General features: G+C 39.2%; 1 protein-coding gene and 1 long non-coding RNA gene across 6 annotated transcripts in view; one reads left to right on the forward strand and one right to left on the reverse strand.

Moving 5' to 3' along the window:
• ptprea (protein tyrosine phosphatase receptor type Ea) overlaps nucleotides 1–24494 on the forward strand; it is a 71695-nt gene that overhangs the window by 18273 nt on the left and 28928 nt on the right. For all 5 annotated transcript variants that reach the window (XM_015028400.1, XM_015028403.1, XM_015028402.1 and 2 more), the window contains exon 2: nucleotides 17294–17525. The gene's annotated coding sequence lies outside the window, so the exon portion shown is untranslated. The remainder of the gene's footprint in view (nucleotides 1–17293; nucleotides 17526–24494) is intronic.
• LOC106945015 (uncharacterized) overlaps nucleotides 20290–24494 on the reverse strand; it is a 67888-nt gene continuing 63683 nt past the window's right edge. Inside the window, exon 2 of the long non-coding RNA XR_001424465.1 lies at nucleotides 20290–21178. This is a non-coding gene — a long non-coding RNA (uncharacterized LOC106945015). The remainder of the gene's footprint in view (nucleotides 21179–24494) is intronic.

Here is a 24494-nt window from a genome sequence, read left to right on the forward strand (position 1 = left end):
TTCCATTGATGATTTTTGTGTGATTTTGTTGTCAGCGCATTCAACTTTGTACAGAACAAAGTATTCTGTACAATTCCATTGATTTCCATCATCAATGGAAATCAAATTTATTAACCAATGGAGGCCTGGATTTGGAGCCACACACAAAATTAAAGTGAAATGTTCCCTTTATTTTTTTGAGCAGTATATATATGTATAGTTGACAACCAACAGAGAAGTTTAATGACACATCCTAAGTCCAAGACTTTTACTGGATCAGAATCTTGATCTGAAAACAAAATAAATAGACTAATTAGGCCTTTTATGGCTGATAACCATTGCCAGATTATTTTAATTTTTTACATCTAACCTGCTGATTGTCATTTTACTTGTTTGTATTTTTTTGATTCTCATGACTGTGTAAAAGATAATAAAAAATCATACATATTCTATGATACAGGTAATGCGTTGAAATGCAGTGTCGATTGGTTGTTGCGTCTCTAGTGCGTCACCCGATGTCATGTAATTTGATGCACATTTTTGTATTTAATTTAAAAAACTTAGATGAAGATTTGGGACATATGCTCCGATGCCTCCTGTAAAATCTTGTAATTAACTTCCTGTTTGATTCAAAACTACTACTTCTATCCAGGAACCTGGAGCAGACCAAAATGCTATCAACCAGGAGAAGTCTCATTAGTGTATCTTTAGTAATAATGGTTGGTTGTTCTCATACATGCAACTTTAAGCTGATTAAATCCAAACCTTGACTTGCTCAGCAAGATCACAACCCAGTTTTTTTTTTTTTATGTTGCTGGTTATTAAAGGGATAGCTGTGTGTTAATGCATGAGTTGCCATGTTACCTATGTAGAAACAGGGATGTTTTCTCTACAGCATTTCTGATGTTACTGAAGCATCAGTGTGAAAAGAGACCCAAACGTCTCCTAATTAACCACACATCAAAGATTTAGAAAGGCATTTTTTAATGTAACTGTATCATAACAATCCATCCAAACACTCACCAAGAACTTATAAGCATTGACTTTTCATAACAAAATATAAGAAATTAAGAGCAGGTTTGAGGGGTAAGAATCAAAATGTTGTATTAAACATGTTGGGACTCGACTGAATAAGTAAATGTTCCAGGAAAATTGTTTCTAATTTTGGTCTGCTTTGTCCAAGCACATCACAAATATTTTTCTTTTTCTGCCCTCTGTCCAGAGATTCACCAATCGGCCTTTTCCTGACTCATACTGTAACAAACAACAGCAACCTGGTGAATAATATCTAGCAGTCGTAGTTTTGAATCCAACAATGGAGAAATTAAATTATCCTCTTTTATGCATTGAAGCAGATGTCCCGACTACACCCAGATTTTTTCCTTTTGCATGCCATTTGTTAATGTGTTCACAGCGGTACAGCGTTCGTCGATTGTTCTGTGCAACCCGCCTCCAAACGGCAAGCCTCGCGTTTTGACAATTTGTTATTGTCAAAAATCTCACAAGTTTGGAGATTAGTTGGAGGGTAAGTATATTTCTGTGAACTGAGTTGATGAATGATCATGAAATATACTCGTACTCGTAGATTTTATTGTGTAGTTGTTGTTTTTTAAAACATACTGTTGCACCCAATTTTTATTTATTGCTTCAAACCCCTCTTTGGTTTAGCTAACACTTGGAATGACAGATTAATACCCTTAGTTAAACCTAAATAACCTCCTGTAGATATTTGTGTAATCATCAAACCACTTTTTCTTGCTCTTGAGCAAAAAAGAGGTTGTCAAAGTGGCTATGAACAAAATGTCTGGTTGCAGATGGCTCTGTTCATGCTCCAAAACAACAACAACCATCAGAACTAAAACAACAGGAGCGAAATGACCAGCTCTTGTGGAGAAGCCTGCGATAGTGGTGTTTATCTCGGGGCAGTTGAGTTGCTTTGTGTAGCCGCTCGCCACATATCGAGGTTTTAGGCATTTTGTCTGCTGCAGATGTCTGTCATCTGCCACCATGGAGCAGAAATATTGGATTCAAACACTCTGGATGTCTTTAGAAAAAACAACTTTCTCACTCGACGACGGGGTCCAACTTCTCCTGCTTGTTGCTCACAGTGACCCGTCACAAATACTGACATTTTGAGTGTTTTTATGGCTTAAAGGAAAAAAAAAATACACTTACGGTTTGATGGCTTTGTTTTTTTGTTGTTGTTGTTTGTTTGGGGAGAATTTAGGTACAAGAGATTTTTTATTTTATCTCTTCTTGCCATTTGACAGTTATTTCCCATATTCAGACATGCAGTTAAATAATATTTACAACAATTTTAACAAGTGTAATGTGACATTATGGTTTTCATTAAGTAACAGACTTGCAACACATTTTCTGCTGCTAAAATTATGGATGTTAATATTATGTTGATTACCTTTGTAGCTGTGAGATACAAACACCTGGTTAGACCTGCTTATTCGCAGATGCTTTTTCTGGAACATAACTAAATTATTTGCGGAAAATCTACCTGTACCCAGATTACATATCATATGTAATCTGGGTATAGATTACCCAGATTATTCATATAATATTGTAAAATAAAATGCAGTTTGAGAAGCTAAAATACCTCTGTAAAGTGCTTTTTGGCTGAGGTAAAGTATGGTTGTTATTTCTGCGGTAGTGCTAAGATTGTTTTCACTTGGTGTATGTTAAGATATATTTGTTGATTAAACTATTAAAGCAGGCAGTTATAAGCGAGAGTCTCAAGTATTTGTGGATTTTATTCACGGCCGTGGTCGACAATCCCAGTGGATATCCGGGGTTCCTCTTTTCCTCCTTCTCTATGTTTATCTTTAATATCAAGATTGGTTGACTTTCAGATATCAGGCGCAATTTATCAGTGGACTGGTGCAAAGAAACTGTCAGTTTCTGACATTAAATTCAAACTGTCTCTGTCAGTAGATTCATGGTGTTGGTTGTTGCAATAACAAACCGTGTTCCTCTCAAAAGCGGGCATGAAAAGAATGTTTGAAGTGTCATTTTACTACAGCGAGCAGAAAAACAAAAAACACCCCGGGTTGCTGTTAGCAGAATAGCTCAACTCGAGCGATTATTTTTGCAACGTATTTTTGCAAAGCTCCGCTTGTTTGTTTACTGAATTTTCTTAGTAATTTTCTAATCTGAGCGTGTATTAAAATCGGCACGCTGACTTTCGTGGATCTGTGTTGCTCCTGGAGCGAGGCGTTCTGCAGCTTTTCATAAGTATTCAGTGAAAGCTGGGGCGAGTTCTGACAGCCGTTGTCTGTGTCACATCAGCTGATTGGCAGCCACTCTGATGTCATTTGTTTTTGCGGGGCAAGAGCAGGTCACCCTGAGTGATTTCTAGTCTTTTTTTTTTTTTTTTCCTTCAGCCTGTTTCCATCTGTCTCAGAGTTTCTCTCTCAACCTCCTCGAGCAGCAGATGTCCTTTAATCTGTTTCTTTGCTTTGATTTTATCCCTTGAAGTCGTATTTATTTTGTTGGCGGAAAATAACGCCAACCCCCGATTTTGCTACCTCGTGTGCCTCTGTGAAGCTCGAGCAAAGCGAAATCAGAAAGCCATTCTGTTGCATTGTTTTGGTCGTCCCGTTGCGCCTGTTTCTGAGCATATTTGTCAGAAGTTTTAGCGAAATAAATAGCACTGCTGCCAATGCAACACTGTCATCTGCTTCACTGCTTCCATTTCAGCTCAGTTTCAGATGAGTCTGTGTAAAATCTGTGACTTTTCTGTGGGAAGCTAATAAATAATGCATCAAAAGCGTGACGACAAACACAGCAGCCAAGATGGTTAGGCTGTCATCACAAGTTATGCAAAAACGTCTAGACAGCTGGGTGCCATTTTGTTTTTTATCACAGATGCATGTTTCTGGTAGCAGTCTGTGTATATTAAAGATGTTTTTATAGCACAGGCCAATTTATATAATGGATAATTGCCAAACTGTAACATCACTTATTGCCAGTTAAAGCCGCTAAGGCGAGTTGCAGTTGGTTCAGGCACAATCAGCCAAATTCTGTTTGTTTCTGGGAGATCTGAAGTCTCTCTGTGCCGCTTGCCTAATCACTCCTGACCCGTTTAGGAAAGAGTCTGCCTTTGTTACTGTTTGGTACTGTCGGTTCTACGGGGACAAAAAGTGCCATTGTCTTTGATTGCTCCGACTGGGATACAAGTAATCTGTAGGCGTAGAGCTGCCGCAGTAATCCAGATTCAGTATTAAAAATCTTTTTGCACTGTGAGTTTTCGACCCCATGCGGAGCTTGACGACATATCTCTCATTTGCTGGTGTATTGACGCGTTCTGCTTTTGTCGTAAAATCATAAGAGGTTCTGTTTTTTTGCACGCCGTGAGGTAATTAAGTTTTTTTTTTTTTTTCTTCTGCTCACCAGCTGAATTTTTATTATTTAGAGAAAGTGAACAAAATACTGCATCTTTTTCCAAACCTTTAGTTGGAAAACAATGAAATATGATTCAATTCTTTTCAACGTCTGAATAAAGACGTTGAAAAGGGATGGATGGATCCATTTGTTTATCCATCCGTCTATGTTTATGTATCCATCTGACTGTTAATCCATTCACAATGTTTTGCACTTAAGCATTTATACGTTTTTGCCACACATCTGTCCAGGAACTCTGGAAATTTTAATGCTGGAAAAGAATTTCACATCAGAAATGTGAAGAAACCCTAAATAAGTCTGTCAAAATATAGATCTTTTTAGGGACATTCTGAGCTGCTCTTGCATCGTCTTGCTGTATGAAAGTGAGACTGATGGAGTTAAGGGATGTAAATGGCAGCACAGCTTTTGCACTTGCTGCTACAATCCACTCATTCAGCAAAGAAAAATGTTTGCATATTTGCAATCCTTCCCACCCCCTTCTCCCAAAAATATGCGCACCTATGATTCCCTGCGTGTCTGACAAACAGAATAATTGCACGCTGAAGAACCATGAGGTGTGAGCAATCATGCAGAACCTGCTGTGAGGGCAATTGATATGAATGGAAAATAGATGATCCCTCCACGGCTTTCCCTCGGAAGGCGCTCTTTGTTCGTGGCGGAGGGAAGCCGAGATAGATCCATGTGAAATCCATCACACAGCTGCTAGCTTGGCAGTCAACCCCAACAGCCCCTCCTCCTTTCACTTTCTTATCTTTGCTCCTCAGATGAGCACGTGGAGCCTTTGTTTACAGCTCTTTATAAAGATCCACACCAGTAATCCTCAGGATACTCGGATGAGCTAACATCTTTTTAATAATGCCAAGCCAGATACCTACAACACTGACAGCCCGCTCTGAGACACCTGCTCCTGCAATGTTTAATTTATGTAATCAATGCTGCGTCGCTCCTGTCGTTTCTGAACGTGTAATATGTGCATCTGCTTGCATCACAGTGGTGGCTCGTGTGGATGTTTATAATTTAACGTCTACGATCGTGTGCGCTGGATATGCGCTAAAAATACAGGATGTTGAGCTCTTTGCTACAGTTTTCTCCACATCCTGTTTTTAAGTTAAAATATTTCAAACTGCTTTAAAAATGTTATTTAAAGAAGGAGAAAAAAAACCCTGCTGCACAGAGATTGATTTTTTTCTTTTTCTTTTTTTATGACATCTGTCACTTTGGCTGTCTTTAGCATCTGGTGTTAGCAATTAGCATGGCTAATTGACATATTTTTAGAGAATGCATTTGTAGGCTGCCAACATTTAAAATACAGACTTTTCCATTGCAAACAGGCATGAATGGCACAAAAGGGCAAAACTTTGCTGTACTCACTTCAGCCTTACTGTTATCTGTTCAGAGCCTTGCACTCTCTCTCACTCCAGTCTTAGTGAACTGCATAAATGCCTTTAAAATTTAGTAGAAAATCCAGTTTACACTTAAATAGCTTCTCTGTGATTCCTCTAATTATTCTATAAAATTGAAGTGTGCTTTTGTTACCACAGGATGTTTGTAGTATGTTCACTGATTAGGAAAAAAATGGCTTTTTTAAAAGTTTCTGACTATTCAGTCGTTGGTTATGCTGAAAGATTGAATAATTTAAAATTAGTTAACGCCAGGCAAACGACAAAAGGCACTTTTGTGAACCTGGTTCATTTGAAATTTAATATTGAATACTATTGACCTTTTTGTATTGTTTCTACTGACAAACATATCAGTCTTATGCGTTGACTGTAATTTTACACAGTTGTCAATATTTCATTAGAAACAGAAGACCTTTTCGGTGATTTACCGTATAGAACGTTCCTGAGCAGGAAAAATAAATCTCATCTGCAGATGTAACCTCGGTTCGTTTATCAGCTTCATCCGCTGAATTTATCCTCACAACGCCACCAGCAAGGCCTTTTAAAATGCTACATTATCTTGAATCAGCAGTCTGTGGTCGCGTGGGAAGGAAATCGATGGTGTCACTGCTCAAGTGTGACTTGCCATCCATCAGTCGGCGTGCTGACTGGAGCAGCTACTGTAGATGATCTGCTGAGTGGTCAATTTCCTGTTACCTGCTATAGATGAAGTAGCACAGCTCCTCTCTCTGCCTTCCTTTTTTTCCCCAACCCTGATTTCCCTACAGGTTTGTTGTTACACCGATACAGGAGGGATTAAAATTAAACAACGTGGCTTTGCATCTGTAATCTGAAAACCCTGGATAATGAGACCTAAAGGGAATTGCAGTTTTTGTTTGATTTTTTTTTTTTTTTTTCCATCCTCTAGAGGGCTCAAATTCTCCCAGGCTTGTTTGTAGTGGACATGAAACTCAAACACGTGATCCATTTGCCCCTCATGTTGCACCTCGACGACGCAGCAGTGTTTACATGACTGCTTCCTGGAAGGAGCGTAGAGTAAGTAGGTGGGGGTGCAAATTCTCCTCTGTCTGATGACTAGATTGTAGCATTTACTCATGCACATAGCACTGGCTTTAGATCAGCTGGAGTGATGCCTTTGAAGAAAATGACACAAAGAGGACTGAGGTCTTTTTTTATAGGCGAGTTCAGTCGCTGCTCCTAAGTGCAGTGGATGTTGCCCTGTGAATCACCCGCATCCTGTTGATTTAGGTTTACAGCATGCTCTTCCTATGAGCTTTTACTTCCTGTCCCAGACAGGATTCAGAAAAACAAGGGGCTGGCCGACTGGACAGTAGAAGGGAAACCATGGTGGAGTTTCTTTAAGCGAAGACTTTCAAGATTTTGCACGTTCTTTAACTCACTATTTTTGATATGACAGACTAGCATTCATAGCATTCCAAAAAAAAAAAAAGTCAAAAAACGCTGCTCATCTTAAAATAAAATATTCTGCTCAGACAAGCTTCCAAGTATAACATTAACTAAGAACTTGTTAACTACCACTCCCCAAATACCAGTTTATTCCACCACAGCCACCTTTTACAGGAGCGATGGTACTTCTTTGTGGTTCTTTTTCACACCACCACAACATCTACCAGGGTAAATAGAGATTACCAGAGTAGGAATTTACCACAGAAAAACGGCCTGCTGCTTCCATAACACCCTCTATCTTTGGGGTGGAGATTTGTGGAGAAAGGACGGTGGTTTCTGTCTTTGGTTGGAAAGAAAAACTCTGCATTACTGCAACTGGCAGAAATTAAGGGGTGGATTGCATTTATTTATTTATTATTTTTTTTCAAATCTATTACAGTTTTAGCCTTTGTATTTTTTCACCTAAGCTTTAGACCCTAACTGCTGTCATACAATCTGAAAATAATACTTTAATGGTCTCATCTCACTGTTCCTGTCCAGTTTTGGGGTCTTCTTTACCCCGACATGTCAAACACTGAACTCCATCGCATTAGCTGCTGAGCGTCTTCGTAGGCACGGGCTGAAATGTGCATGAAGACTCAAAAGTTACTGTTTTAAAACCACTATCATGTTCTGTCACAGTGTTCCTGAATGGCTTAAAGTACCAGAGAGTGTGCCAAAGTAACCAGAAATTTCTGTAAGCATAGAGAACTACAGCAGTGTCCCTTCCTCATCTGTTGCTGTGCACTGCTGGTCAGCTGATTAGCAACAAACATTATATAAATAGCTTATATATATTAGGAGAAGGGACTTCCCACCCTATTTTGTATCTCAGAGAAAGTAGTCATTAAAATGAAAGGGGTTTTGCTAATTTAAAGCACAAAAAGTATGTTTTGGAGTCTTGTTATTTTAGTGATTAGTGTACATAGCATTAACTGCCAACATTCCTCTCTGTACAGATTACCTAGAGAATCCCTTAGTGATTATATTTCATCAAATCCAGCATGATACAAAATAGACAGGAGTTTAAAAACTGCAGTTTTCTCCAGATAAGTGGAGCACAGAGTAGCATAATACTGCCCTATGCATTTATGAAGTGTATAAAGTTATTTAAAATACTTTTAAATTTACCAGAATGGTAAATCTACGTTTTACTGTAAGAACGACAACATTCACCACATTATTTTGGTGACAGTTGTGGTTATGCTTTCCTGTTTCCAACATAAGCTATTAAATCATTTCTTATAATACTGTAAGAACCTCCATTTCTGGCAGTATTTCAGGCTTTTAAATATTCCTGCTCTGCAACTGGGAGAAAAAAAAACAAGAACTTAGTGGAAAGTGTATAGGCTGTAGTTCTACTTTTATAGGTTTTTTTACTGGTGAAGTTCAGCAACACTGGATTTAATTTCCCTTGCAGTACAGCAGTAGAAACACACAATAAACATAAAGAGGTTTTCGGGGTAATTAAGTTCCAAGGGCAAAGGTTTAGGGTAGGATAATTGAAATCCGTTTCTCCAACAAAATCCGCTTTTTCAACAAAATACTCCACGACTAAGTGGCAAGGATCAGTCATACACCCCAACTTGTAGTTCCCACTCTGAACGGGCATCATAAATGCCTGTGAACTAAAGTGACTGTTTGATTGGTACATGTCAAATCCACCCACCTTTTCTGGCATTTTTCTTCAACTACCTTGATCAAAATGAGCAGATCTGAACTCTCACACGCACAAACAGCCACTTCTGTTCCTCAGAAGGTATTTTAAAATCCCTCCCTGTGATTTGTACGCATGGAGTGCAAAGGCCTGTGCAGGGGGGTTTGAAGTCCCTCCACACTGATATGCAGTCTCTGCACACTGCATTGTAAATCCACATTTTTAGACCAAGATTATGTATTTATTCATGGCTTTACTTTATCATCTTACAGGACACAAAATCTGTAGGAATCGCTTGTTATGCTTGCTTCAACAAGCTTCCTTCCATAATGTGAAAGTAACTCCCCGCGTGTTCGTGTTACTGCTGCTGTAGTCGGAAAGCTCCGCTTAACGAAACAGCCTGCGTTTAGTGGAAAATTTATTGCGCCATCCACTGAGAAATATTGATGCTTAAATATTGAGAATTAAGTTTCTTTCCTCCAAATCAAGTGTAAAAGTGAGAAAATATATATATATGTAACAACTGCATCAAATATTCAAAAAGAGCTCTTATTATTCCTCCAGGCGTTTATTTTTGTTTCACTCCATTAGTGAAAAGTCACTAAGAAAATGAGTGGTTCATCCATATAAGATGGTGCTTGTGTGTAATGGAGCTTGAAACCAGGCTCTGTGTTTGGTTTCTCTTCCCTCTGGTCTGACTCTTTATAAATTGAGTCCCATTACAGCGCTAATACTTTGCTTGTTAGTCCTAACCCGTCATTAGACATCTTAAGTGTGGAATTTCACCCTCTAATCTGGGTTTATGTGTTGCACATGAGAGCCAGAGCTGACCTAATATGAGTGTTATTGTAGCCAGAGTCGCTACACATGACAGGAAGGGACTCTGAGCTGTTCCAATTATGACTGTGTTTTTTTTGTTTTGTTTTTTTCTTTCTGCTTTTTCCACGCCTGTATCCTTTTGTGTTCTGCCTCAGTGACGGACTCTACCTCTGCCTGTCCAGTTCTCACAGTCCAGCTAATTTTATACTCCCACGTTTGCCTGCAGGTCAGAGCTCATACACAGGATGTGATGTAATAAGTTGTGGTTCTTTCTGGTCGGCTAGATGTCATGCAGGGACAGCCTTCAGAAGCTGAGTTGTTGCATATTGTCCCTTGCATAAGTATTCATCGACTGCACATTATACCAAAAATGTTTTAGTGTAATTTTTTAAGGATTTTAGTCATAATTGTGAAGTAGAAGGAAAATGATTTTAAAGTAAAAATCTGGAAATGTGGAGTGCATTTGTACTCATCGGATGAAAAGTAGCTAGAGCCAGATTTCATCCGCTGTATGTCTCTGCCAGGTTTACATATCGAGAGAAAAAGTTCCGCATATTTTTCCATGCAAAATAGCTCGAGGTCAGTCTTACTAAAATGAGTGAGATCCGGACTTTGACTGGGCCGTTCCAACACCTTCATTTGCTTTGCTTTAAACCTCGTTAGTGTGGCTCTATTGCTTTATTTTTAGGCTTGTTGTCCTGGTGGAAGGTGAATCTCCTATTGACTTTCCATTGACTAGTTTCTGTGTTCCCACAGCATGACGCTGCCGTGACCATATTCCACTTTTGGGACGGTGTGTTCAGGGAAAGGGTGGGAGACATGGATGGTTGTGAAAACAAAAAAAGTGACAACAAAAAAACTATTGTGTATGTGTATTTTTTTTTTTTTTTTTTTTTGGCTTCTTCAGGACACATGTAATACTAATAAAGTTCTAATAAAATACCTTGACGATTGTGGCTGTAAAATGACAAAATATGACGGGTTAAAAGCTCCTCTTTCAGTAGCTGACATTCTTAAGAAAGCTTTTCCTGAAAAGAACATTGTTGCAATACTTCACAGGTTAGATCTTTTGTGCTTTTTTTTTACTCTCGTTTCTTCTTTTGACAGATTTTGTGTGAAATAAACTGATTTCTCACTCGAATGTGTGAAAACTCTCAGTTCCCAGACGAGGTTGTGCAGATAGACGAGGCATGAAGCCAGACACTTAGCTTCAGAGATCCACGTATTTTTACTCTTACATTGTCCTTGGTTATTGACTGCTTCTCTGCCATGAATATTTACCACGGGGGGGTCATGGAGTATAGATGTTTCAGGGAATCCTTAGTTTGATCCTGACTGTTTCCCGTCTGAGCGGCACTGAGCCACAGCTTTGAGAGAGGATGTGAAAGCAATAAGGGAGACACCACCACCGAGGGGATGTGTGTTGGGTTGCTGCTTGGACAGCTGAATAATGTGTTTTCCCATGCAGCCCTTCTAATGAACTGAGGATCTGCCTTTTTACTGTAGACCACGTCTGGGTCCTACGATTGAGAACAGGGTTGACGGACTGTCTAGACCTGTCCTACTTTTCTTTATCGTTGTTATACTAGAACAGTATGTAATCTTTTGTACACTGTGTGGTGTGTTGGAGGAAGGATTTTAATAAACAGAGGGAGCCTCCTTCAATTTTTAGAAGTTACATTTTGCCTACTGAGTCATACAGACAACAATCTGCAGCAGGATTAAATATCATTAAGGGTGTAAATGTAAACTAAAATCCCAGTTCTGTGCACACTGTTGCATGTTCAGACTCATGGGTCCATCTCTTCTGTTGGAATTGTTGCTATCCTTGATTCTTAGAAAATTAACTTGATAAATATGCAAAAATATTTATTGCAGATCATTTTAAATGATTACAAGAAGCAAGGACTCTGCAGAAGTCCTAAATATTTTTTTGCTTATTCTTATCGCAAATTATTGGACAAAAAGTTCTGACTCTAAATAAAAAATGATTTTTACTTCACGATCTCGGAATAACCCGTGGATATCCGGTCGTAATTTCCCATGTTATTGCCATATTTGTTCCCGTCTCTTTAAGTTTTTAAATATTTCTTTTGAGTTTATGTAAAATAAAATGTCTGAAGCTTATTTAAATAATCTGTTTTACAGTACCTGCCTGATGAAAAGGTCAAGGGAGAACATCTGGCAGTCAAAGTCTCTATGGAAAAGCAACAAAAACAAAACAACTTAAAAAAAATTCCTTAATGGTTATCTTTATTAAAAAAAATATATCTATGTTATTCCATCTGATATCTGCAACAGATGGATTGATGGATTGATTAGGGGACATTTTTCTTGGACTCCATGTGCTGTGAGAAGTCGCCGCCATAGCAAAAGAAGATACAATAAAAACAGATCTTGAACATTTGCACCATAATAAAATTAAAAAAACACACACATATGCTCAATAAGAAACACATATTGCACCTTCCCACATACATTCCAAACAAGCAAACATACCAACAAATCAGACCAGAGCAATAGCGTCTATAACCTAACGCATATATATTTTAACTATTTGAGTTATTTGTGTCTGAGCAGCACATCTTTGTTTATTTTCTTTACCCTTTTTTTTTTTTACGTCTTCCATCACTGTATTGAGTATTGATCTGAGGAAACCACAGATAAGTATTAAATCAGGTTCTCAATTACCTTCCTCGCCATCTAAATAACACTATTGATGCAGTCTGTCACATTCTCAGTCTCTCTGTAAATATTCTTACCTCGCGTTGGCTCTTAAAGAAAATCTCCAGACGCTTGAAAATAACATGGATTGCCAAGCTCTGAAGAGCCTGTTTATGATGTTATCACTTCACATCCTGCTTATTTTGGCCAAAGACCAGATACTCAGCCAGACAGAGTGCCACGATAACACCAGTGTGCTTAAAATTCAAATGGACAGGTGATCTGTCTTGCCTCACAAATTACTTTCCTTTTCACCGTTTCTCTGCTTGCTCTGGTAAATGGAGCCCAGAATCACAGGCACAGCTTTATATTCCTATATCACATTAGGTCACATGTGCTATTTATCACAAATCCTCCAGCTCCACGTTTCATTGAGGAAATGGGATCTTCTTTCCCCCTTTCAGGTTTGGTTGTAAACACATTAATCACACTTTGCCTTGGTGGTTTTCTCACTTTCAGATATCCACATGTGGTGAAACTGGTAGCAGATTGCTGCATGATCTACTATATATCTTATTTGAAAGTTGTCTTCAATTAATTACTCTATTTCATTAGTCAAGTGACGCTGAATTTGCTCAGTGTAATTCATTGTCGTTTCCTTGCTATGCAGAGGGCATTTAATAAAACTAGACTCTGGGATTTCTAAAAGATTAATGCAAGAATTTTAATCTAACATAAAACATCAAAAACACACAATATGAATATTATTTGCAACAATATGAAGTAATCTTGGAAGTTCAACATCTTAAAGTTGCCGTCACAGTGTGTCCTGACCTGGGCCACATGCTGGCATATTGAGAAACGAGAGTCGTGCGGACCTGAAAGTGAAAAAATAAAGTAGATTTTGAGGGACATTAAAGTATGCACTCCCTGTTTGATGCACTTCAATTCAGAATAGTGCATGTGTACTGGGATCAAGTGTATGGAAATCAGTCTTATGCTACTTTTGCAACAACATCACAGTCTCTTTTTTTTCCATATTTAAAGATCATTTGACCATCTGGAAATTGCATTTTAGTGCAATGAATTCCCTCAAGTGGTCAGATAATTATTAGTCAAGAAAGGATGATTAATTTTTAATCTCTTGCGAATTATAGTAATTTTGCAATTGGTTTAAGATCAAATTTTTTTTAACTCATGTTCGATATGTGCAGCATTTTTATAACAACTGATCATAACATACTGGATTTTGCTTTAAAAGAGCACTATTTTCCTAGAAAATACATACCACGACTTTAACAACTTATGCATTTTTTTATTCCTAAAATTAAGAAATTGCACCCCTTAAAAGTGAAGTATATTTGGCATTGGATTATGAATCTTGTAAAAATTAAGGAAAAAAAAAGATAGCCCCGTTTTTAAAACACTTTACTATGTACTTATTGGGTTAGTTATCTTCTGAGGTCTAGAGGTTTATCTCGTGACCTCTTCGGAGGTCCTGAACTCCTGGAGACATCTTTTTTTTGGGGGGGGCCGGGGGATGTAACATGCAGCAACAAGTCAGAGCTCATCTGTAAATATTGTTCTTCTGAACTGATGCTGGAGGCTGATACACACTCAGTGGGTGAGGTGGTGTGTAGTGGCAACTGCCCCTCAAAGCTTATCTCTATAAATGGATTTGCTTTGGTACACACAGAGATCTCTGTGTGATGCTCTAATCTGATTGACCACAATCCCGTAGAGATGGAAATGTCAAGCAGACACATGCTTGTGTTTGTTTGCACGTACATATTTATAGGTGTGGTAGAAATGCATGCGTCTGTCTGTGCAGTCGGTTGTCATTGTTATGCTGAAGTTGAACTTAAATCCTGAGTAAGAGTGAGTGATTTGTCTCTACAGATATTGATCGTTCCTCCACAAAAGTATAGATAAACCTAAGTAAAATGGAAGAATTACTTTAATGCATTTGTATCACAGATAACAAAATGTCAAAAATAAATGATGCAATGACTTTAAATCGACAGGTTTTGTTTTTTTTTTTAGCTGCTACTTTTCTAATTTCCTTTAAAGGTTAGCTGTGCTCCAGTAAGTAGGGATTAGACTTGGTAGACATGGAACTGTCTACAGATCTCGCAGTTAATCGCACCTTTCTCAGCAAAACTGTTTCACGCACTCCAGTCCAGTAGGTGGCAGTAATACAACTGAAGTTTGTTGGCTACTTACGACGAAGACGCAAACCATCCGTCGAGTGGCACGGATTCAGATGATAAATTCGTTACTCAATCATAAGATTGTATTTTATTTATCTAGGAAATAAAACATGCATCTTTCAAAACATGATGAAACGTGGAGTATCAGTTAAAAAAATTAGTGATCAATAAAAATGCCACGCCAGATTATTTATTCCCTTCTCAATAATCGGTAGAAACATATTTACCGGCATTACAGCAGTCAAACCCTACTCATAATTAGTGACCAGTTTCTTGCATGTTGCCACTGGTATTTTTATGAGCAGCTAGAGAGCGGTGAGTACTTTTCTCTGGAATCTCATTAAAGAGATTTTAAAACACAGTAATGGAATGAGTGTGTTTCAGTGTTTGCCGCAAACCAGGCCCTGCCTAGTTGTGAGATTTTAGCAGATCCAGGAGTAATTGTTGCCTTTCTATTGTAAATAATAATAAAATTGCACTGCACATTTTTGCAAAAAAAAAAAAAAATCCTCTTTACACTGTGGGTTTTTATACTGTCATAAAAGCTACTGCAGGTGATGATCTGATTTGAGGTGTCATTTTAGTGATGTCCTATGTAATGGCTCAACTAAAATTTTTATCATTTCCTCTTCTGAATATATACATTGTCTTTTCCTACTGTGCACAGAAATATCCACATGTGGATACCAGTACTTTTTTTTTTTTTTGAGTCTTCTCAAAAGTACATAATGTTCCCCGTTCATATTTGAGCTTCTCATTGATGTGTATAAACTCTTGATCTTACGCTTTTTCAGGCTCATTTTGGTTGCAGTATTGAAAACAATCCCCTTACTGAACTTTGGGACTTTTTTAAGTGTTTTTTGACTTTTATATAAATTTCTTTATTATTAATTTCGTAGACTTAAGTTAATTTTACATTAACCAAATGCAACAAAACTTTGCATAACCAAGTTATATTCTTCACTCTGAAATTTTGGTGTAGCAGCTTTTCTCTTTTAATGCTGTTGAGCTGTGCATCTGGTCATATAAAAGAAAGGTTCCTCTATTATTCAGCAGCCTCCTAGATCAGACTCGCCTCTGTCAGACCTCATATTATTTATTTATAAATTCTGAGACTGTATCTGATTTCAAATACTCCTGCGCAAATGCTTTCCAGGAAATGAGACACAAATTCAAAACAAAATCACAGAGGATTGACGATGTGATCCTATTTTTTTTTTTGTTTTGTTTTGTTTTTTGTTCCCTTCCCACTTGATTCTGCCAGAATTAGCTTTTGCCCCTGTGAGACTAGCATGGTAATCCTCAAGCATGACATCTCATTTAACAGGATGTCGTGAAGCAAATGCTGACTGCATGTTTTCTCCCCGATTTCCTGTGGGCGAGCGGGTGGAGGCGGGGAGGGCTGCTGGAGATGTGTGCATTAGTTTATCGGGGGCAGCCTAGAAAAGAGGAAACAGGAAAGAGAGATAAACACGTGCGCGCATCTTTCTGTGTGCCCAGCCTGACGATCCGGTCGCCATCGCAACCACAAGGCATGCATCGCATTGCCGAGGGGGGGAAACCTTGGAACTCTGAAAACAGCTAAGTTGCAGAAAAATGTCCACAAGCGTCTAGCTTTGAGTTTTTGCTGTGATCTTTAAGAAGAAAAAAAAGGTAATTGCCGTATTTTTCACACAGCTGACAGAGAGGTTCCAGATACGTAGGCCGCTTGGCCTTCCCAGGTAGATGAATCGCGCTCTGTGTCCCCATTTCATTGCACTCCCTCCTCCTCCTCTTACCCTCCTTTTTTGCTCCCCTATGGTTCAGCAAAGGGTTTATTTATTAGATGGCACCAAACTGCAACCTCTGCTGCAGCTAATGCACCGTCTTTGTACCAGTTTTTATTGCACAGAGAGAGTAAAATACCAAGAGGAGGAGAAAAAAAAATCATGGATTAAAGTAAATATGCTGGCAAATAGAGACGAGGAGGCTTTATATTGAATTATGTTGCAAATCTGTCAGATTTATCAACGGGGGGCTGGAGGCTGTTCTTCTGGGCTTTATTGCAGGGCAGCCTGGTTCAGCAAGTGATGTGCTTTTTTTTTTAAGAGCTTGATCTTTAAAGGACTGATTTATATATTTCAGGCATTTAGCAAGTATTATCAAACCAAAAGTATAATTTCCTTTATTTCTTGTTTCCTAATCTTGTGCTGCAGCTTCTTTTTGCTCGTCTGTTTTATTACGAATGTTCTGTGACTCCCATAAAAATGAGACCGCAATTCATTTCTAAACGATTTCCTCAGATAAAATGAGTAACCCGGTAATTCATATATTGTTTCAGTTTCAGCATTCAGTCTTCACCTGTTGCGTAAAACCTCTCTAGTCGAAGGTATCCTCGTGGTTCCTTGTCTGTTCCCAAGTGGTTCTACATAGAGATTTCACATTAAAAGGTGTTGAAAAAAATTGTAATAATTCATTGCGGCGTTATGATGCGCTGTGTAGAGCATCAGTTTTTTGGTATACAGTTTCTCCTTTTCTCAGTTCTCTCTTTAGAGAAGTCGTCTTTTCACCACCTGCTCTTCTGCTTTTCACGTGCCGTTCTTCGCTCCTCCTCCTCCTCAGACAGGAACTGCATCATGCCTCTCTCCATCCACCAGCGTCTTCTCATCCGTCTGCTGCTGTCCTGTTAATTGGCTAACATGTGCTCCGTCCCTACTCTCTTGAAGGAGGCGAGCATCTCCTGAAGGCATCCGGTGCCGTTTCCGGAGAACCCTCGCTGGTTCAGACCAGGTTAACCCAGTGAGATCCACTACTGGAGACCGGGATCGTCTCTCTTCAGCCTCCAGCTCCTGGATATCTTCACGCTTGAGAACAGGAGAGCAATGTGACCCCTGGATTGGATGAGGACCATGGGAACTGTTACTAGAGTCGCCACGCTCTGAATCAACTCTCATTCAGGTAATGCAGAACTCTACACGCATAACTGATTAAAATTTTTATTGTGATTGAGTTTAAAATTAGACCACATGAGAATTTCATTCGTTTTAGCGAGTGTTACAAGGCACCAGCTTTTTGCTGCACTCAGAGAGAAGTTTCTCACAAGTTGACGACATGGTTTCCCTTAAATCGACTTCCTCATTTTGAATATTCACCGCTCTGACCAGCAAAGAAGACCATAAAACAGGAAGTGGGACAGGCCAGTGAAAAGCAAATGACAGTCAGACCAAAACAACTTAGTGCTCTTAGTAGAAATCAGCTGCATTTTCATTTCAAAATGCAGTTATTTACATGATTTATTTGTGGATATGAAGGCAAGGGAGTTTGGGGGGAACAAAAAAAAAAAAAAGAAATCTGATTAGCATTTGGATATTTTTTGGTATTTTGTTGATTCTGTTTGAAGTTTCAGCCTCAATAAATGAAACATTTCTTGTTCGACTTTTTTTCATAAACAGTAAACAGATTCTGAGTCTCCAGTCTCCCACTGAATTTGTTAAACTTGTTGCCACAGAGCACACGCTTCAGTTGTGACCTTAGCTAACTTTTGAATTTCGCTATTAACTTCAGATTTAATCCTCCTTCTTTCTGTATTTCAACTTCAGTGTGTGATGTAGGGTTTTTTTTTAGGCAGTTCTTTAGATGCACATATTTAACATATAATTTCCTACTTCTGCCACTTCAGGCTTGAATTTATCATTTGAGCCATATTGTCAACATACTTTGGGAAACTATGAGCAATTTCTTGGTGCTCTGACTATCCCTCTTTCTTTTTTCAGTTCCCTTACATTCTGGAGTACTCTCAGGTGTTTCCAACTTGCCCTAAAGCTATTGGCCAGGTTTGCTTTCATGATTTAAAAAAGGTCAAAAAATGGACTGGGATAAAATCGAGACAGATTATATTGAACATCCATTATTCTACATGGTCCTGTTATGTGGTCTGCACTTCTTAAACTGAGAGAAGTTGGAGAGTGAGAGGTGATGACTTACGGACCTCAAGATTTTTGCTGATAAAGGTTTGTTGTGACTTTTAAAGGGCCGCGTTACATGAATGTGTCGCTGTCTGTAATCCCTGGTATTAATCAAGGTTCCTGGAGCTGCAGATGATGGCCGCTGGGATGAGCCAGCAGCTTGGACACACTTTACAACATATTTTCCAGTTGCACCAGGTCCCATGTGCAACTATTTTACAAGGTCATTGGTGGGCATAGCAACATCCAAAGCTGTTGTAAAGTTTTTGCTCTCAGCACAGATCACTTCCTCTAGTTTTGAGTTGATCATTATTTGAGTTGGGTTGCTCTCGCCCGGTCCTGTGTGTAGTGATTTATTGACCGCCTGAGTTTAAAAACCACTTCCTAAATTACTTTTCTGATGGTTTGATTGAAGTGATCAGTAAATACGATCAGGTCTTCATAATTATAGATTTTAATATCCTCGTGTGTTGTCCTGAAATGTCACAGATTAAAGATTAAGTCTGTGATTTGTGCTCCTGTTTGGATTCGGTTCTGTCTGACTGTCGCACCTTTTCACTGCTGCTCGGTTCTCATCTGGTTTTAATGACATGAACTTTTACTCCGTGTGTTTTGACACTGAAAAGTTGATGGAGTCTCTGTCAGCTTGTATCTTGTCGTGCAACACGGCGGCTCCATTAAAACCCAGGCGTCCCGAACTGACACGTCAGCCCGAGCTGAAAGATGTCACTCATTCTGCCAGACGGGCCTCCTGGAAGGCTGAGCGCAGGTGGACAGACAGGCTTCAGGTTTTCCTCGACGTGTTAAAAGATCACGATCAGAACACTGTAAAAACTGAATAACAAATATTTTTGAGAAACGATTTCACCCAGTTGCCATATCAGATGAAACTTTCTGGTTCCTCCAGTGCTGCTGTTCACCTCGTCTTTTAAAGAAAATGTTTTAAATGTCATAGGATCTTCTGTCTTGATTGTTATTGATAGCAGTCCAAGCGTGATCCCCAGGGCTTCAAAGTATATCAAAAAAGCAGGTCTTGGTCCATCCATCTTTTTTCAACCAAACTTCACTTCCTCTGTTGTATTAGCATTAATAAGTGTATCATCTTTAGTGTCTTTTTGCTGGGTGGGGCCTCAGGGCTCCATGCTAGGACCTCTCTTTTTCTCTCGCTCCATCGCCCACTCTTGGGTTCTGCTTTGAGGACATGTTTGAATTTAATTTCATTGTTGTGCTAATGACTGCCAAATCTACATTCCTGTGGAAAAAAAACTTGAGGCTAAGTCTGTTCATCTGTTGTTACAATACCTAAATGAAATCAAAGCTGGGATGCCCCTCAATTGTTTGTGCTTCACTGATGAGACTGATTTCATGTTTTTGTTCGCAAGTTCTTCTCCACCATATGAAGTTTGTCTCTTAGACTCTATTGAAATCCACTGCTACCAATCTGGGGATGAGATTAGAGAGCATCGTTGGATGTAAGACACAAAAACAAGCTTTTTCCAACTGTGACAAGTTGCCAAAGTCAAGACCATTTTGTCCAGTCATCACTTTAAAAACATCACACTTTTATTACATTACACTTTGACTATTGCATTGTGGTCTATTTCAGGGCCAGCCATGCTGCCCTCTCTTGCCTTCAGCTTCTATAAAATGCAGCTGCTTGTCTTTTAGTTCGATCACACAGGCAAGAAAACATTTCTCCTTTGCTGGCTGCTCTTCAGTGCTCCCTCTGTGCAACAGAATTGATTTTATTTATTTATTTATTTTTTTGTTTTTAAACATCCTAATGGCCTCACTTCCTGCCTTCTCTTGGACTGGCTTCATCCTTCCTCTCCTTCACGGTGTCTAAGGACAGCTGACCAAATGCTTTTGGCAGCCACTTGTCTCTAAATGCATGTGAAAGTAAACAGGATTGGATTGCACTGGATTAGGTGAGAATGCAAAGTTTAGTGGAAGGAAAAAGTGTGGTTGAAAGAAGTGCCCTTCTCAGATGAATGTACATTTTGCATTTCATTCAGAAATCAGGGTCCCAGGGTCTGGAGGACAAGTTGGAGAGGCACAGAAATGCAGATTGCTTGAGGTCCAGGGTTATGTTTTCAGTGATTTTGAGAGCCTGGTGACATTGGTCGTCTGTGTTTTATCAAATCCAGTCACAGCTAATCTTACATTGGAACCGCAACTTTCAAAAATAATGAAGATCCACCTATAAAAACAGCATTTCTCAGCACTGTGTGAAGCTATAAATTACAATCACAAACCAAAGATATGAAGTCTTTGACTTTTACTCTTACTAACTTTGTGAATTTGTCCTTGAATTAATAGAAATCCCATGTAAAATGGTAAGAGAGATGCAAGAAGTGCGTCTTGATTAATATGCATTTACAATATTTTGTCTCCAGCAAGCTGCTTAGTGATAAGCGGAGGCGCATGACCATGAGACAAGGACGAAAGGAAAGTGAAGATGAAAACATTTAAAACAAAAGCCATAATCAGAACATAGTGGAAAGAAGGAGAATACTGTGTTTGTGTGGATAAGTCATCGGCGGCCGGTTGTGTCTGGATCTGTCGTATCCAGTTTGTTCGTCTGGACTGTGTGGCTGCCTTTTGCTCCCATTTCCCTTCTGGAGGGGAGCAGCACAGGAAGGCCGGCTGCAGAGGAAAGGAAACGGTCTTCATCAAACAGCAGATGGAGGACAGTATGTGCTTACACGGCAAAAAAAACCGCAAAAAAAACCGCACATAAATAAAAAAAGATAGAGCGGGTGCTCAATCCTTAAGGTAGATTTTATGCAGAGTGTGTCCTAGATCAGACCTGGCAAATGTCAGCTGTGGAGAATCTTGAACTTTAATACAGATTGAGAACATTTTGGCATTTAAGATCCACTTTTCAAAGATTTTTTTCTGTAATTGCAGCAACACTTTTACTTATGCAGATGGTTTTTTTTATATATTTCTACTTCATTTATATATGTATTTCCTAATAATAATTGTAATAATAAGTAAAAAAAAATTGTAAGCTCTAATAAATGTTGAAAAATTATTGTTGCAGCACAATTTTTTTTTACCAGTGGTGGTATTCAGGGCTTTGTTTTAGGCCTCCTTCTTTTTCCTGTCTGTCGTTTACGTCTAGGTCACATTTTCAGAAAACATTGCTTCCATTTTCTTTCTATGTTGATGACAATCAGAGTTATGTGTCAAAAAAAATGGCTTGCAAACATGCAATTATTTAAATTGTCAACTGTCAGTTAGTTGACAATTTAGCAGTGAGAGCAGTGAGAGGCGGGCCCCAAGGGTGCAGGAACAAACAAACTATTAGGGCAGGAGGCGGGGAGGCATTATTTTTAAAATGTAGTATCTAATGTTTTTTGCTAGCTAAATTAGCATAGTTTTTTTTATAATAGGAAATTACAAAACCTAACAGATTAAAAATACAATTGTATTTTATTTTTTTTGCCCCTTTTTATGGCACACACTAGACTCTTGACACCTTCTGCATTTGCCTGTACTGGCTAAGCAACAGGCTGGCCCTGCTGTTAAATATAGACTCAACGTGTGACTGAGGTTTGTGTGCTGACTTATTTGATATCACGTCTAATACTCAGCGGCAACTTTTCTTGAAGAATAGTTTTGTTCCCAGGATTGGATTTTTTTTTAAGGGTATGCATTAAAACAAGCTTTTCCTAATCATTTATCAAGTTTCTTCTGTCAGGATGATGTATTTCAATTTTAGGCCTTCCAATGCATTTTCTTGGCCTTTCTGTCCTTGTAGGTTTTGACACGACTTCCTCTCCCTACCTAGGTCTTTGATTTCAGCAAAGCAAAGATCTTCCTCTGACCTTTCAGCAGAAATTTCTGTGGATGATGCACTTCCTTTCTTTCTTTTTGCAAGTCTCCTTTGACTCCGACCAGTCACTTGCTCGTCTTATGGTGTGCATGTGGAGTGAGAGGGGTTTTCTTTTTCATTCATGTAACAAGCCTGCTTTGCAGGGAGGACAATGAGACTCACTGTGGTGCCCATGGTCCCACTGAATGACTCATGTTCCTATTGAAGTCGGACAAAGCCCGAACGACAGGGTTACACAATGTTAATCAACAAAGTGCAGCTCATAATGTGATCAAAAAGAGGGCTGTGAAAAAATGTGCAAGGTTGAGGTCCGCGGCCTGGGTTTGTGTGACATAATTATCGTGCTTTCACTTCCATCCTCTCCTACAAGGAATGCTTGTGACTGCTGCTGCCCCTCCTCTCCTGTCTGAACCATGCGCCAGAACTAGAGTTGTTTTTGTTTTCCGGTTGTTTCCCCAACCTGCTGTTGCCTCGAGTGTGATAAGCGAGCATAAAGGAGCTGTTATTCCCGAAGATGAATAACCGCTACTGTGAAGGGCCGGTTTTGCTATGGCAACTGGGGCCGTTCAGCAGCGAAGTCCTGCTTCGCCTGCAGACTGGGGGCGCGTCATGAACCAGAAGACCCACTGCTTAAGGAGAAGGGTTTTACAGCCCGTGTCTGCATGAAGCAGACCTGTCTGCAGAGCAGCAGAGGCAGGCTTCTCATCCTCGCAGCATGGACTCTTATCCATTCTGCTCCCTTTTCCTCCTCCAGAATCAAGTGGCTTTTTGTTCTCCCACAGCGGTGCTTATCGCTCGTTTCTCCACGCCTGCCCTCCCCGCCCCTTCTCTTTGGGAATGAAAGGATATTTTGGGTGATAGATCTTGTCTTCCTCCCACAGATCCCACAACACTTTGTTTTCCCCCCAGAGTCAGGTCTGTTTAACCCTCGCCTTAGTGCTGACGCGAAATCAATTTCATGCCAATAGGAGAAAGGGAAAAAAAATTTTTTGTGGATTATCATGATTACAGGCACTGACACTGCAGTTAATTTAAATTCACTTGACTGAAGTGGGTTTGTTTGTCCCACAGGGTTTCTCCATTGCCTGTTATTTCTGCGCTTGGTAAACATAAGGAAGAGCCATGCGTACTCCAGGGAGACAGTACGTTCGGTTGTTAAACTCAGAGAACATCTCATTAGCTCTTGTTTGGTGAAAATTACAGTATTTTGTGATCTTTTCTTGAATTTGCTGACCGTAAAATGTATCGCAAACAGTTCAGAGACAATTCATTTAGACATGCAGCAATGTGTTTGCTACAGGGCAGATGGTTTAGTATATAATAGGAGAGCATGTGGCTCCTGGGTAGTTAACACTGCGTGAAAACAAACACTAAGGACAAACTAAACCAATAAATGTAGGATGGTAGCGTTACAGAGAGCTTGATGGGGTTTTGTAGTTTTCGAGTTCTACCTGTTGCATCACTGCAAAAGAGTCAACTAACCATGACAAACAGTTAGCTTCCAATTCCATCATTTCTATTGTGCTGCCCTCATTCCAAAGTGTAAAGTCTAAAGTAAAGTGTAAGGTAGTGAGATTTTGAACAGCTAGAAGTGTCTTTTAATGACCGTAGATCGACACAGAGAGAATAACATGACAGTCAAGTTTGTTTGGGTGTGAGATCGCCTGAGGTCTTGGCAGAGTTGAGTTTGAGAGGTTTAACACCTTGCAGCTGTAAAGCTCCCTCTGTCTGACCGCCGTCACCTTCTAATCCATCTGAGGTGCATCCCTCAGAGAAAATACTATAAATGTCAAATGCCATAAAACGCCACCACGTCTTCAAAGTAAAGTCTGTCACTTGAAGGTCTGTTTTAGGGGTCTGCGACATGCGGCTTCTGAGCTGCACGTGGCATTTAGTTACATCTACGATGGTTCTTAACAGTTCTGGCCAAAAATAAAAACAAACTGAGAAATGCTTTAGCTCAATTTTGGTAACTTGTTTTGGCAGTTTCTGTGTTTTTAGTCCAAGTCATTATTTTGGGCTGCAGACATTAAGGTGTTTTTTAATACACTTGTTAAAAATCATGTATACATTTTTATTCTGCTATTTTTTGTGTTTTATATATATATATATATATATATA

This window comes from Poecilia latipinna, unplaced genomic scaffold (assembly GCF_001443285.1).
Source record: "Poecilia latipinna isolate Pla-1442-1.1 unplaced genomic scaffold, P_latipinna-1.0 Scaffold123, whole genome shotgun sequence".
NCBI lineage: Eukaryota > Metazoa > Chordata > Actinopteri > Cyprinodontiformes > Poeciliidae > Poecilia > Poecilia latipinna.